Genomic DNA, 13,186 nt, shown 5'->3' with positions numbered 1-13,186 from the left:
AGAATTCTGCCCTTTTGTTATCCCCTTTTACTTTACCCCACCTCCTTTCCTATTGCAAATGCTGTAGTTCCCCCCCTTCTTTCCCCGTTTTCCTCTGTCCGTTATCTTTCTTTTGCTTTTCGTTCCCTCTTTAGCATTGATAGACTGTAAGCCGCCCTGACAGTTTCCCCAGAGGGTGGGATAGGAAATTTTGAATAAACTTGGATTCGTAGAGGTTCTTTTACTAAGCTGCGGTCGCACATGCTTACATCTGCTTAAAAGGGGTTAGTGGGGGACAGGCTGAGGCATCCTGTGGTAAGTTCCAAATGGACGCACGGAAACCACATACTAAAAAATATTTTATAATTTTTCTGGGAGGGGCGTGATTGGGAGCAGAGAGTGGGCTTTTCTGTTTTAATTAATGAAATCTACATTGCCATTGTGTTAATCGATTAGAATGTGAGCCTTTAATATTTTAAAAGACACCACTATTCTAATACAAGCCTATGGCAGTAAGGCCTCACACGCTAATATTTGATAATGGCCACACGCTAATGACATTAGTATGTGGTTGTTAATTTGGAAAGTGGAAAAAAAAATCAACCACTTTCTACTGCAAAAGGACCCCTAAATGGTCTCACCAGAAACTTACAAAGGCATCATCACCTTCTTTTGCCATGATTTGGCTTTCTGTCAGCGACTTGTGACCTGGCTTGGCCACTGTTTGGAAAACAGGATACTGGGCTAGATGGACCATAAGTACATAAGTAATGCCACACTGGGAAAAGACCAAAGGTCCATCAAGCCCAGCATCCTGTCCTCGACAGTGGCCAATCCAGGTCAAGGGCACCTGGCAAGCTACCCAAACGTACAAACAATCTATACATGTTATTCCCGGAATTGTGGATTTTCCCCAAGTCCATTTAGTAGCGGTTTACGGACTTGTCCTTTAGGAAATCGTCTAACCCCCTTTTAAACTCTGCCAAGCTAACCGCCTTCACCACATTCTCCGGCAACGAATTCCAGAGTTTAATTACGCGTTGGGTGAAGAAACATTTTCTCCGATTTGTTTTAAATTTACTACACTGTAGTTTCATCGCATGCCCCCTAGTCCTAGTATTTTTGGAAAGCGTGAACAGACGCTTCACATCCACCTGTTCCACTCCACTCATTATTTTATATACCACTATCATGTCTCCCCTCAGCTGTCTCTTCTCCAAGCTGAAAAGCCCTAGCCTCCTTAGTCTTTCTTCATAGGGAAGTCGTCCCATCCCCGCTATCATTTATCTGACCCAGTATGGCTACTCTTGTTCTTATACTGTCCATTTCTTTCCCTATGCACCCAAATATCCTTCTAGCTTTTACTGTTGTCTCTTTTACCCATTTGGCCACGTTAAGATCATCAGATACAATCACCCCCTAGTCTCTCTCTTTTGTTTTTCATGTGTGGAAGTACGTCAATGTCTACACTGCACCGCTCCCCTTGGGTTTTTGAAGCCCAAATGCATGACCTTGCGTAATTTTAGCATTAAATCTTAGCTATCAAATTCAGGACAGAGGAAGATTACCTAAGTTGAATCTAACACCTAACGAGTATGATAAATAAGGCCATAACCTGTATAAATGCACCATCTACTGCAAAACTTATTACCAAGGGAATTTTACTGAGGACACAAGAAAAGCTTGGGGGAAAAAATGCATTGAAAGAAATTAACATCATTGTGAGCAGACGGGTATCTAAAAGGATCAAGATATGTAAAGATAATGAGAAAGATCCAGCACATCAAAACTGAAATATGACGCATTAACAAAGGCAGTCCTTAAAATTCAAATGCTCCGACAACAAGTTGCAAGTAAAAACTGAAGCACAAAAAGTACAGAGATACATGATAGAAACAGAAACGAGAAATATAAAAATAAACTATTTAGAGAGAACCGAAAACAGGGAGTTGGGGAACAGCGTTAGTACCAATGAGAGCTAAAACATTCTGGAGAAGCTTGTACGAGGACCCTGTAGAGCAGGGGCATAGCTACGGGGGGGGAGGGGGGGGTCACTGGGACCAGGGTGCCCGCAAATTTCATCCGGGACCCTGGTTTGGCTGGCCAGGGTCCCCAACCCCCACCAACCGAAGAAGGCTTCAGCGCCGGTCTCCGGCGCAGCCAGGGCCACCGAGAGGGGGGGGACAGGGGGAACAAAAGTCCCCAGGCCTCCGGAGGGGGCCTGGCGACACCGCAGTCCGACCCGCCCTCCCTCCGTCGCTCCCAGCACTAACCTTAAATGCCTCCTTTCACTACGTTCGCAGCAAGCAGCAGCAGGGCTGGCCACTCCTTCCTTCCATGTCCCGCCCTCGCCTGACGTAACGTCCGCGAGGGCGGGGCATGGAAGGAAGGAGAGGTCTGCCCTGCTGCTGCTTGCTGCAAAAGTGCTGAAAGGAGGCGTTTAAGGTTAGTGCAGGGCCCGGCCCGGTAGCGGGAAGAGGGGGGCCGGTGACCTCGGGTGGAGGGGGCCCGGCGGCGATGACAACGTCCTCGGGTGGTGGGGGGGGGGGGCAGGGGCGGCCTTGTCCTGGGCCCGGCTCTGGCTCTCGGCGGCCCTGGGCACAGCCGCGTAACTGCCCTGCTCTTCTTGCTCCTCCTGTCCTGTGCACACCAGCGCCGAAGAAGGCTTCAGCTGGCGGGGGTTGGGGACCTCCACCAGCAAAGGTATTTGTTTGCGAGGCGAAGGGGAGCGAGGAGGAACGAGGTGAGGCGAAGTGAAGCGAGGCATGGCGGCAGCGGCGGAGCAGCACTCAAAATGTGCCCCCAACCTTGGGCTCTGGCCCCCTCCTACCGTAAGGTCTGACTACGCCCCTGCTGTAGAGTACAACCAAGCAGCATATGGGAAAATCTGGAAAAGACAAAAGGGTCGTATTACTAAGGCCTGCGCTGGTATAGGCGCTTGTATTGGACATGCTCAGGTCCATATTTCAGTGCGCCTACCAAAAAGGCCTCTTTTTTTGCCAAAAATGGACATGCGGCAAAATAAAACTCAGCACGCGTCCATTTTGGGCTAAGATCTTACTGCCACCCATTGACTTAGCGGTAAGGTCTCACGCATTAAACAGGCGGAAATCATCAGTGCGCGTACACTGCCGATTACTGACCAGTTAGCTCCACACAGTAGAAAATAGAAATTAATTTCTGCCGTGTGCTTTGGACGTGCGTCAAAATTAGAATTACCACCTGGGGCATGCGGTAGCTGGGCTGCAGTTCTAATTAGACGTGCGGAGGTGACTACTCGCCTTAGTAAAAAAAGCCCCAAAGTTACGGAATGGCCTGAAACAACAAGTTGGAAAGCAAATTTAAAAGGGCCCCAAACTGGCCTAAATCAAGTGAGCAAGTTTTGGCTCAAACACTTAACCTCACTCCATCTGGTAGACTGCAAAAATCAATTGCTCAGGCAGCCAGACTTAATACCACAACAGGAAGAACACTTCTTCCAACTTGATACTGAAAACTGCATTAACTACTACTACTACTACTTATCATTTCTATAGCGCTACAAGGCATATGCAGCGCTGTACACCATACATAAAAGACAGTCCCTGCTCAAAGAGCTCACAATCTAAATATGGAATGTTGCTAGTGGAATAGCAACAATCCATGTAGAATCTCAAGTAATAGCAACATTCCAGAATCTCAAATAGTAACAACATTCCATGTTCCACTGCACTAGAGAGTTGCACGGGGACAGAAATCCTACCCATCCCCGCCCGTCCCTGCTGGAATCTTACCCGTCCCCACCCATCCCCGCTGGAATCTTACCCATCCCCACCCATCCCCGCAAAAATTTAAACCATCCCAACCCGTCCCCGCAAGAATTTAACCCATCCCCACCCATCCCCGTAAGAATTTAATAGTACATAAAAGAAAGTTCCAGTCAGCTCCCTTTCTGGATTTGAGCCACAGCACTGTAGGCAAGGAAGGAACGGAAGTTGGAACTTGGAACACTCTGGTGCGCACATGTAAGATTTGTCTCTGATTCACTGGCAGTGTGTGCTGAAAGGTCGCCACATGCACGCGCCAGTAGGTCAGGTGACATCTGATTCTCGTGCCTGTGTCAGAGCTGAGGTCTGTGCACCAGCCTGGGAGCAAAGAGGATTAATAGTAACATAGTAAGTGACAGCAAATAGACCTGAACGGTCCATCCACTCTGCCCAATAGTCACACTCATGATCAATTCATCATTAAATCAACGAGTGTGATATTATATACTTGATTATGGTCTTTCTTTCGTGTTTCTGGAACAAAGACCACAGGAGTCTATCTGGCCCCATCCTTATGTTCCAACTGCTGGAGTTGCCATCAAAGCCCACTCCAGCCTATTCATGTTCTCATTTGTGGAACACAGACCGTAAAAGTCTGTCCAGCACTGTCCTCATGTTCCAGCCACTGAAGTTGCTGTCTAAGCCCTTTCCAGCCCATCTTACACCAGATTGCCATGTATGAGACACAGAACATACAAGTCTGTCAGGTATCAGCTCTAGTTCATCACAGCCAGAGTCGCCATCTAAGTGTCACTTGAGATATGCACCCACATGCAGCCATTTAAAGTTAGCTTTTATATAACTTCCATTTTCTAATTAGAGATCCTCTGTGTTCATCCCACGCCTTTTTGAATTCCGTCATCATTTGTGACTCTACCACCTCCTTAATGGAAGACTTTCCACATTTATGCTGTTAAAGCAAGGAAGAAGAGGAGGAGGAGACAGCACTCAAATAAATTGGTATTCGGTAGATGAGAGGCTAGTGCAGGTGCAGCTTACACTTCCACGGGAACCCCGCAGAACTGCTTCCATCCCCGCGGGAACCCCGCAGAACCGCTTCCGTCCCCGCGGGAACCCCGCAGAACCGCTTCCATCCCCGCGGGAACCCCGCAGGAACTGCCTCCGTCCCCGCGGGAATCCTGCGGGTTCCGCGGGATTCCCGCGGGGACGGAAGCCGTGCAGCTCTCTACACTGCACTAACCACTAGGCTTCTCCTCCACTAGCAACATTCCATCTAGAAGCCTGCCCTTGCAGATCAGCAACGAGGCCGCGCAGGCTTCTGTTTCTGTGAGTCTGACGGACGTCAGACTCACAGAAACAGAAGCCTGCGCGGCCGCATTGCTGATCTGCAAGGGCAGGCTTCTACATTACTACTACTACTTATCACTTCTATAGCGCTACAAGGCATACGCAGCGCTGTTCATCATCCATTAAAAGACAGTCCCTGCTCAAAGAGCTCACAATCTAAATAGGACAAACAAACAGACAGAACAACTAAGAGGTAAGGGAATTAAAAAGGAGGGGATAAAAGGTACAGGGCAAGTGAGTAGTGGTTAGGAATCAAAAGCAGTGTCAAAGAGGTGGGCTTTTAGCTTGGACTTGAAAACGGCCAAAGACGGGGCTAGACGTACATGCTCGGTAAGTCCATTCCAGGCGTGAGGTGCAGCGAGATAAAAGGAACGGAGTCTGGAATTAGCAGTAGAGGAGAAGGGGACAGACAAGAGAGATTTGTCAACAGAACGGAATGCCCGAGGAGGGGGGGGGGGGGTGTAGGGAGATACAAGAGCGGAGAGGTATTGGGGAGCAGCAGAGCGAATACATTTATAGGTCAGTAAGAGAAGTTGGAATTGAATGCGGAACATCACGGAATAGGTTACAAGCCATAAATTATTCGGCAATTCCTGTATTCTCCTACAGTTTTGGAACGGTAGAATAACTTCTGAAAGATCTTGAGAAAATGCATGTACAAACAAGAAAACTCATCAATGCCCACTGGGTAATTTATAAGAATCAGTGGATGCAGAGCCTGAACAGGCTTCATAGAGACAGATCAGGTCTCCAGACCTACATAACAGCTTCAACCAGTGCATTTTTTTCTAGCAAAAAAGGTGCCGGTACTCAAATGCCTGGCCACCCTTGAAGGGTGGGGTAATCACTGAGGAACCCACTCCACAATAGCCAGGCCCCCTGCAACCAATCACAGAATCTATGACAAGGCAGAATTGGTGTGTAGAGTCTGAGCTCTTTCATTAAAATTTGGGGACCATGGGTCGATTTTAGCAGACAATAGAAAAGGTTCCGGTACTCAATACCCCCTAGTACCCCCTCAAAAAAAGCCCTGGCTTCAACAGATCCAAATACACAGACAATATTGAAATATTTAAGAAAACGTCTAGAATCCATTTCTTATCATGAAACCTGCGCAAGGATTCCAATATGTAGAAGGGCACAAGTGAGAACCTACCAGTGCATACAGAGAAGGAAACAAGAGGAAAAACTCAGATCAGCAAACAAGGGGGAATACAAACTGCCAACTAATTATTCTGTGCACCGAGTGGAGAAAGATGATCTTCAAATAACAAACAGTGAAGCCAGAGACCCAAAAAATTAATGTGGTAGAAAGGTACAGAAATATTCTGCATGATATTGTGTGCGTAAGGTTTTATTAAAAGGAATTTTCAAGCACACCTTGGTAAATGTTATATCTTAGGTCCCTGATGGCGAACCTATGACACGCGTGTCAGCACTGACACATGGCTGATTTCAGCATTTCCTTGATTGGTCCAGGTTTCTCGACAAATCCGCCCCGCACTCCCCGACAGAATCCTCCGACGAGCACGCGAATCCCTCACCTTCTTAACTCCTCTGCTCTGATGCACGTGCGACGGCGACGCAGGCAGGCTAGAGGCAGCGTCTGTGCTCGTGCGCTTGCCAGCCAGCGCCTGCCTGCTCAGCATCAGCTGGTGATAATCCTGCACGCTTCACGCAGGCGCAGCGGCTTACTTCTACTGTCTGCAGCCTGCCGCCTTCTCTTCAGCCACTGCCATAATAATCGCGAGTCGACGAGAGCACGAGGCTGCAGCGGGACGGTCTGGTCTCTGTCTTCCGACTCTTCTCTTGTTGTGCCCTGCCTGCCCCTTGCTTAGCCGCCGCCATAACAGTGAGGTAAGATTCTTAAGAATGGGCTCCCATGATAAATTGTTTGGGATAAATATAAGTAATATAACAGCAGGTTATGCCATGATAAATATCGCGAAATTATGTTTTTTTTCTCGAAGTGACACACCACCCAAGTTATGCTCGGTTTTTTGTCGAATTTTGACACACCAAGCTCAAAAGGTTGCCCATCACTGTCTTAGGTACTTCATGAAGAAGGAAACTCTTTTTGGCACAATATGCAGAATAGATACTCCACATACCCTGGCTTAGGAAGAGTGAGTCTTATGATTATCACGGGATGCCTAACACAGTCCCAAAGAGAAACAAACAAGTCCTGGACCTTTGGAGCAGCAAACCCCACCCAGATGGGTTCCAAAACTCTCAAAAGCTTGTCTCATTACGTCATTCGGATTAAAAAAAAATAACACTACAGAAGAAAAAGAGTCAAAGTCCGAAAATGGACAAGACAACCTGGAACTTTTGAGGTTCTGCGGCCTCCTGTTAATATCAGGGCACCTCCGCTCTGATCCTTTCTAGGGAATCTCTTTACTGACGTCACAAACAGCGCATTATGACATCATGAAAGGCGTCTCTCAGGCCGGAAGAGACAGACGCCGGGTGGTCGGGCTGCCTGGGAAGGATAAAGATTTAGCCCACCAGCCAACGTGGCGAGCTTATGCCTAAGAGACGGTTTTCGGACAGGCAGTAGTTTGAAAAGGGTAAAATAATTAGCTGCTCTCGCTGTGAGGTTTCTCTTCCCTCTGTTGATCTCTAATACCGCTGTGTATTTATATAAATATAATGCATGACAGTATTGTAAACTTGGAGCAGAGACTTCTTGAGCTGTGTCTCTCTAGAGGCAACAAAGCCAAACACCACTCCAGCGCCTACAGCTGATCCCGATCCGCACAGTAAACAGAAGATATTGGTTCCCCACCCCCACATGCAGTCGTATAACAATCCGAATGGGTTATACGTACCTGTCCTGTTCACCCTGCAGTGCGGCCCTTTCTGTCCTCAACAGGAAGATAACTAAAAAAAAAAAAAAAGTCCTGAGCTAAGTGAAGGGAAACCACAAACAAACTTTGCCTCGTTCGGCTCAGCCTCTTCCGCCACTTAAAGGGACAGCGCAGCCCCACACTAATTCATCAAAAGTACTTTTCCAGAGCGCGAGAAGAACGTGTTTAAGGGGTAGGGGCCATAAATAAACGTACTTGAAATGTAACCCCCCTACCAAAAAAAAAAAACCATAGAAACATTTTGTGAGCCACATTGAGCCTGCAAATAGGTGGGAAAATGTGGGATACAAGTGCAGCAAATAAATAAATAGTTACAACAAAAAATTTGCCTTGTGGGGCCATGACCCCCCCCCCCCCCCCCCCATACCTTATTTTCAGGTACCCTGATCTATTTACTTTACTCAAACATCTTCGGTTTTAGACATTTAACAGCACTTTTACAAAACTCTGTCTATTAATTGCGATTAATTTTGTTCATCAAGGCAAGATTCATTTACTGTACCTTATTCCTGTGCCAAAACCCATGGACCGAGTGACTTTTTGCACAGGAATAACCTCCAGCAAGAGAAAAAAGCAGCTGCCATGGAAAGACCCAAGTTAAGGTAGGTAAGGTAGTTCAAGCAGCCACAAAGTAGGATGGCAAGGCCAGAGAGCCAGCTTAGTTACATTGTCTTAGAACAGTGTTTCCCAAGTCCAGTCCCGGGGTATCCCTTGCCAGTCAGGTTTCACAATGAATATGCATGAAAGAGTAGTAGTAGTAGATTTACATATAATGGGGGCAGTATGCAAATTAAGTTCATGCATATTCATTGTGGATATCCTGAAAACCTGACTGGAAAGGGGCACTCCAATATGCATGAGAGTGAGAGATTTACATATAATGGCGACGGTATGCAAATTAAGTTCATGCATATTCATTGTGGATATCCTGAAAACCTGACTGGCAAAGGGTATCCAGGACTGGACTTGGGAAACACTGCCTTGGAAGATCGCGAGAAGCAAACTGCAGCCTAAGTGAAGGCTCGTACCCTAGCACACGAAAGTGCACAGTCAGAGTCTGACTCAGAAGAGTCATCAGATCAGTGTCGTAGCCAAGGGTAGGCCTGAGCCCACCCACTTTGGGCTTAGGCCCACCCAGTAGCAGCACACCTATGATGTGGCTGGCAGGGATCCCCAAGCCCCACCAGTCAAACTCCCAACAATTGTCTCTCCTGCATACCTTGTACATAGCAGATCTTCACCTGCAGCGGCCCCACAGCCTTCCCGCTGATGCATTTCTGCCTATGCAGAAACAGGAAGTTGCATCAGAGGGAAGGATGTGGGGTCAACATGAGCAGTGTGTATTAGCTGCTGCTCGCCGCCGGTGAAAATCTGCTATTTAAAAGGTATTCAGAGGAGGGGGATGTTTGAGAGATCATATGGCACGCAGGCGAGAGAGAAAGAGATCAAATCACTTGTGGGACAAGGCAGAGTTCTTCTGCCCACCCATCTTGTGCCCAGGCCCACCCAAAATTGGGTGTCTGGCTACGCCCCTGCATCAGATTCTGAAAAGGTACGTCCCTTCACACCAGAGTCTAGCTCGCCTGAAAGAAGCAAGCCTAAGGCAAAGCACACTGTGGAGGTGAATTGCCACCACAATGATCCAAATGCTCGCATGCATACGGGTTACACTACCACTGGCTCTCGCACCGAAGGAAACGCTTCATTTCAACCACAGACTCTGGTGCCACGCAGAAACTGGACTCAAATAAAAATTGAGCAGTTGCACCCACTGTGATTAAGCAACAGCTGCACTCCACACCTGACTCCAGAGAAACTGTAGCAAACAGCCAGCCGCAGGTACCTACTGCCATGGTGCTAGAGAGAGAAGATCTAGCAACATACTACTACTACTACTTAACATTTCTAAAGCGCTACTAGGGTTACGCAGCGCTGTACAATTTAACACAGAAGGACAGTCCCTGCTCAAAGATCTTACAATCTAAAGGACAAATGTACAGTCAGTCATGTAGGGGCAGTCAAATTGGGGCTTCACAATAAATGGTGAACCTGAGGATTACTCAGTTCAATAACTGCCTTGAAAATTATAGAGGATGACTTTAAGGATGCCATAGAAATTATGAAGCCCATTCCAAAGCAAGAAATTCATCCGATAATAAAAGGCTGGGCATGGAATCAGCCGATCGTGTAAAGAGATTAAAGGATGCATGTTTGCATGACCCCTCCAGAGGATTGAAAAAATGTAGGAGAGACTTGACCAGCTCTATGGCAGCGCCAGGGGCGTATCTGAACTTCAACGGTAGGGGGGGCCAGAGCCGAGGAGAGGGGGCACATTTTAGCCCCCCCCCCCTGGCGGCACTGACCCCCCCCCGACGATGACGCCACCACTCCCCCCCGCCCGACTACTTTAAACCCCCCTCCTCCCGCCGTCGCGCCTCACCTCCCTTTGCTGGCGGGGGACCCCAACCCCCGCCAGCTGAAGTCTCTGTCCTTCCTTCGTTTGGGTTTGGTGGTTTCTGACGTCCTGCACGCTGCACGTTGTACGTGCGTGCATGCAGGACGTCAGAAACCACCAATCTCAAACAAAGGAAGGAAGGAAGGACGGAGACTTCGGCTGGCGGGGGTTGGGGTCCCCCGCCAGCAAAGGGAGGTGAGGTGCAACAGCGGAGTGATGGCAGGAGGAGGGGGGTTGAGAGTGTCATTGGTAAGGGGGTCCAGGGGCAAATCTGCGGGGGCCAGGCCCCTGTGGCCCCATAGCAGATACGCCCCTGGGCAGCGCAGAAGCTATTCAAAAGGCGCTGGTGAAGAGAATAATGACTTTCCCAAAGGTTACACGAATTAGATCTCCTCCAGGAACTCAATAGAAATAAAACATGGAAAAGAAAATAAGATGATACCTTTTTTATTGGACATAACTTAATACATTTCTTGATTAGCTTTCGAAGGTTGCCCTTCTTCCTCAGATCGGAAATAAGCAAATGTGCTAGCTGACAGTGTATATAAGTGAAAACATTCAAGCATTACTATGACAGTAAAATAGATACCATTGGAGATTCTACATGGAATGTTGCTACTACTGGAGATTCTACATGGAATGTTGCTATTCCACTAGCAACATTCCATGTAGAAGGCTGCGCAGGCTTCTGTTTCTGTGAGTCTGACGTCCTGTATGTGCAGGACGTCAGACTCACAGAAGCAGAAGCCTGCGCGGCCACATAGGTGATCCGCAAGGGCCGACTTCTACATGGAATGTTGTTAGTGGAATAGCAACATTCCATGTAGAATCTATAGAAATCAAACAAAATAAAACATGGAAAAGAAAATAAGATGATACCTTTTTTATTGGACATAACTTAATACATTTCTTGATTAGCTTTCGAAGGTTGCCCTTCTTTGTCAGATCGGAAATAAGCAAATGTAGGTAGATGACAGTATATATGAGTGAAACATCAAAGCATTTCAGTGACAGTCTAACAGGATGGGGGTGGATAGGTGAGAGTCAGGGAGGCAGGAAAGCAATACAATTTTATGCTTTGTAATGGGCTAGAAAACCGAGATCTTTGTTAAGTCCTGTCTGGTGGGTGTCAAAATATTTAATCATTTTGACTTCAAAGGTCTTACGTTCCTGTATTGTTTTAAAGTTCCCTTTCATGCGCTGTCTGAACATCATGGATTCATGGGCTAACTCATTTCAACTGAAGCTAAACACCGAAAAAAACCACATTGTCTTATCCTCTCATCCCCATACAATAATTATAAACCCACAACCCTAAACACTCCTGTTTATTCTCTTCGTATTTATGATAACCTCAAAATCTTAGGTGTTACTATTGATAGCCATCTTACACTTGAGAGCCAAGTTAACTCCATTATAAAGAAGATGTTTCATTCTATGTGGAAACTTAAACGTCTTAGACCTTATTTCCCGAGGGAAATATTCCGTAACTTGATACAATCAATGGTTCTGAGCCACGCAGATTACTGCAATGGAATATATGCGGGATGTAAAGTACAGCTTATGAAGAAACTCCAGACAGCCCAAAACACAGCTGCCGGGCTGATACTCGGCAAAACACGATTCGATAGCGCTAAACCTCTCCGATTAAAACTGCACTGGCTCCCAATCAAGGAACGCATTACCTTTAAAATTTGCTCTTTAGTCCACAAGATTATCTACGGTGAAACCCCAGGATACATGGTTGACTTGATAGATCTTCCGACCAGAAAGAGAACCAGAGCGTCACGTACTTATTTGAACCTCCACTATCCAAGCTGCATTGGACTCAGATACAAATCAACCTATGCAACCAATTTCTCCTACTTAGGTACACAAATGTGGAATGCACTACCAAAGAGTGTGAAAACGATCCATGACCATCTAAACGTCAGGCGATCATTAAAGACCTATCTGATAATGAGCGGAGTAGAGTGGACAGATGTGAAGCGTTTGTTTACACTTTCAAACAACAACAAAACCAGGGGACACAAGATGAAGCTAGAATATGGTAGATTTAAAACAAATAGGAGAAAGTTTTTCTTTACTCAGCGTGTAGTCGGACTCTGGAACTCGTTGCCGGAAAATGTAGTGACAGCAGCTGGTCTTACGGAGTTTAAAGGGGGTTTGGACAGATTCTTGAGGGAAAAGTCCATTGAACATTACTATATTTTTTTTTTTTTTTTGGGGGGGGGGGGGGGGGGTGCCGGGTTCTTGAAGCCTGGATTGGCCGCTGTCAGAGACAGGATGCTGGGCTTGATGGACTCTTGGTCTTTCCCCAGTAAGGCAGTTCTTTTTTTTCTTATGTTAATAATTTTTATTGGCAAGAAATATGCAAAATAGAAACATCAACATGACTTGCATCATCAAAATACATAGCATCTAACCTAGTACACGCCATTTCGTCTCACTACTTATATATTCCAATACACTTTCCATCTTCACGAGGCAGCGAGAAGTAGGTTCTTATGTTTTGCAAGGTCTACCCTACTGACCCAACTTAAATGTCTCAACTCTGCAATGCATCAAAACCTCACATCGTAATGGACATTGTATATTTCTTATTTCCTTGACCCTTGTTGTATTTGTATACCCTTACCGTACCTGACCCTTATTTTATACTGCATTTGTTAACATCTACCGGACCTGGCGATCGCCTTTTCAATATTATGTAAGCCACATTGAGCCTGCTAATGGGTGGGAAAATGTAGGATACAAATGTTACAAAA

At 46.6% G+C, this 13,186-nt stretch overlaps 1 protein-coding gene across 2 annotated transcripts in view; it reads right to left on the bottom strand.

Moving 5' to 3' along the window:
• The window catches only part of SLC8B1 (solute carrier family 8 member B1), a 52,120-nt gene extending 44,131 nt beyond the window's left edge, over positions 1-7,989 (bottom strand). The window contains exon 1 of one of the 2 annotated variants that reach the window (XM_030218371.1): positions 7,925-7,989. The gene's annotated coding sequence lies outside the window, so the exon portion shown is untranslated. Of the gene's footprint in view, positions 1-7,204; positions 7,275-7,924 lie in introns of those variants that run through there. The other variant, XM_030218372.1, reaches the window with a different exon arrangement.
• Between the last annotated feature and the right edge of the window lie 5,197 nt (positions 7,990-13,186).

The sequence above is a fragment of the Microcaecilia unicolor genome, chromosome 11 (genome assembly GCF_901765095.1).
Source record: "Microcaecilia unicolor chromosome 11, aMicUni1.1, whole genome shotgun sequence".
Lineage (NCBI taxonomy): Eukaryota > Metazoa > Chordata > Amphibia > Gymnophiona > Siphonopidae > Microcaecilia > Microcaecilia unicolor.
This window is presented reverse-complemented; position numbering and strand designations above follow the sequence as displayed.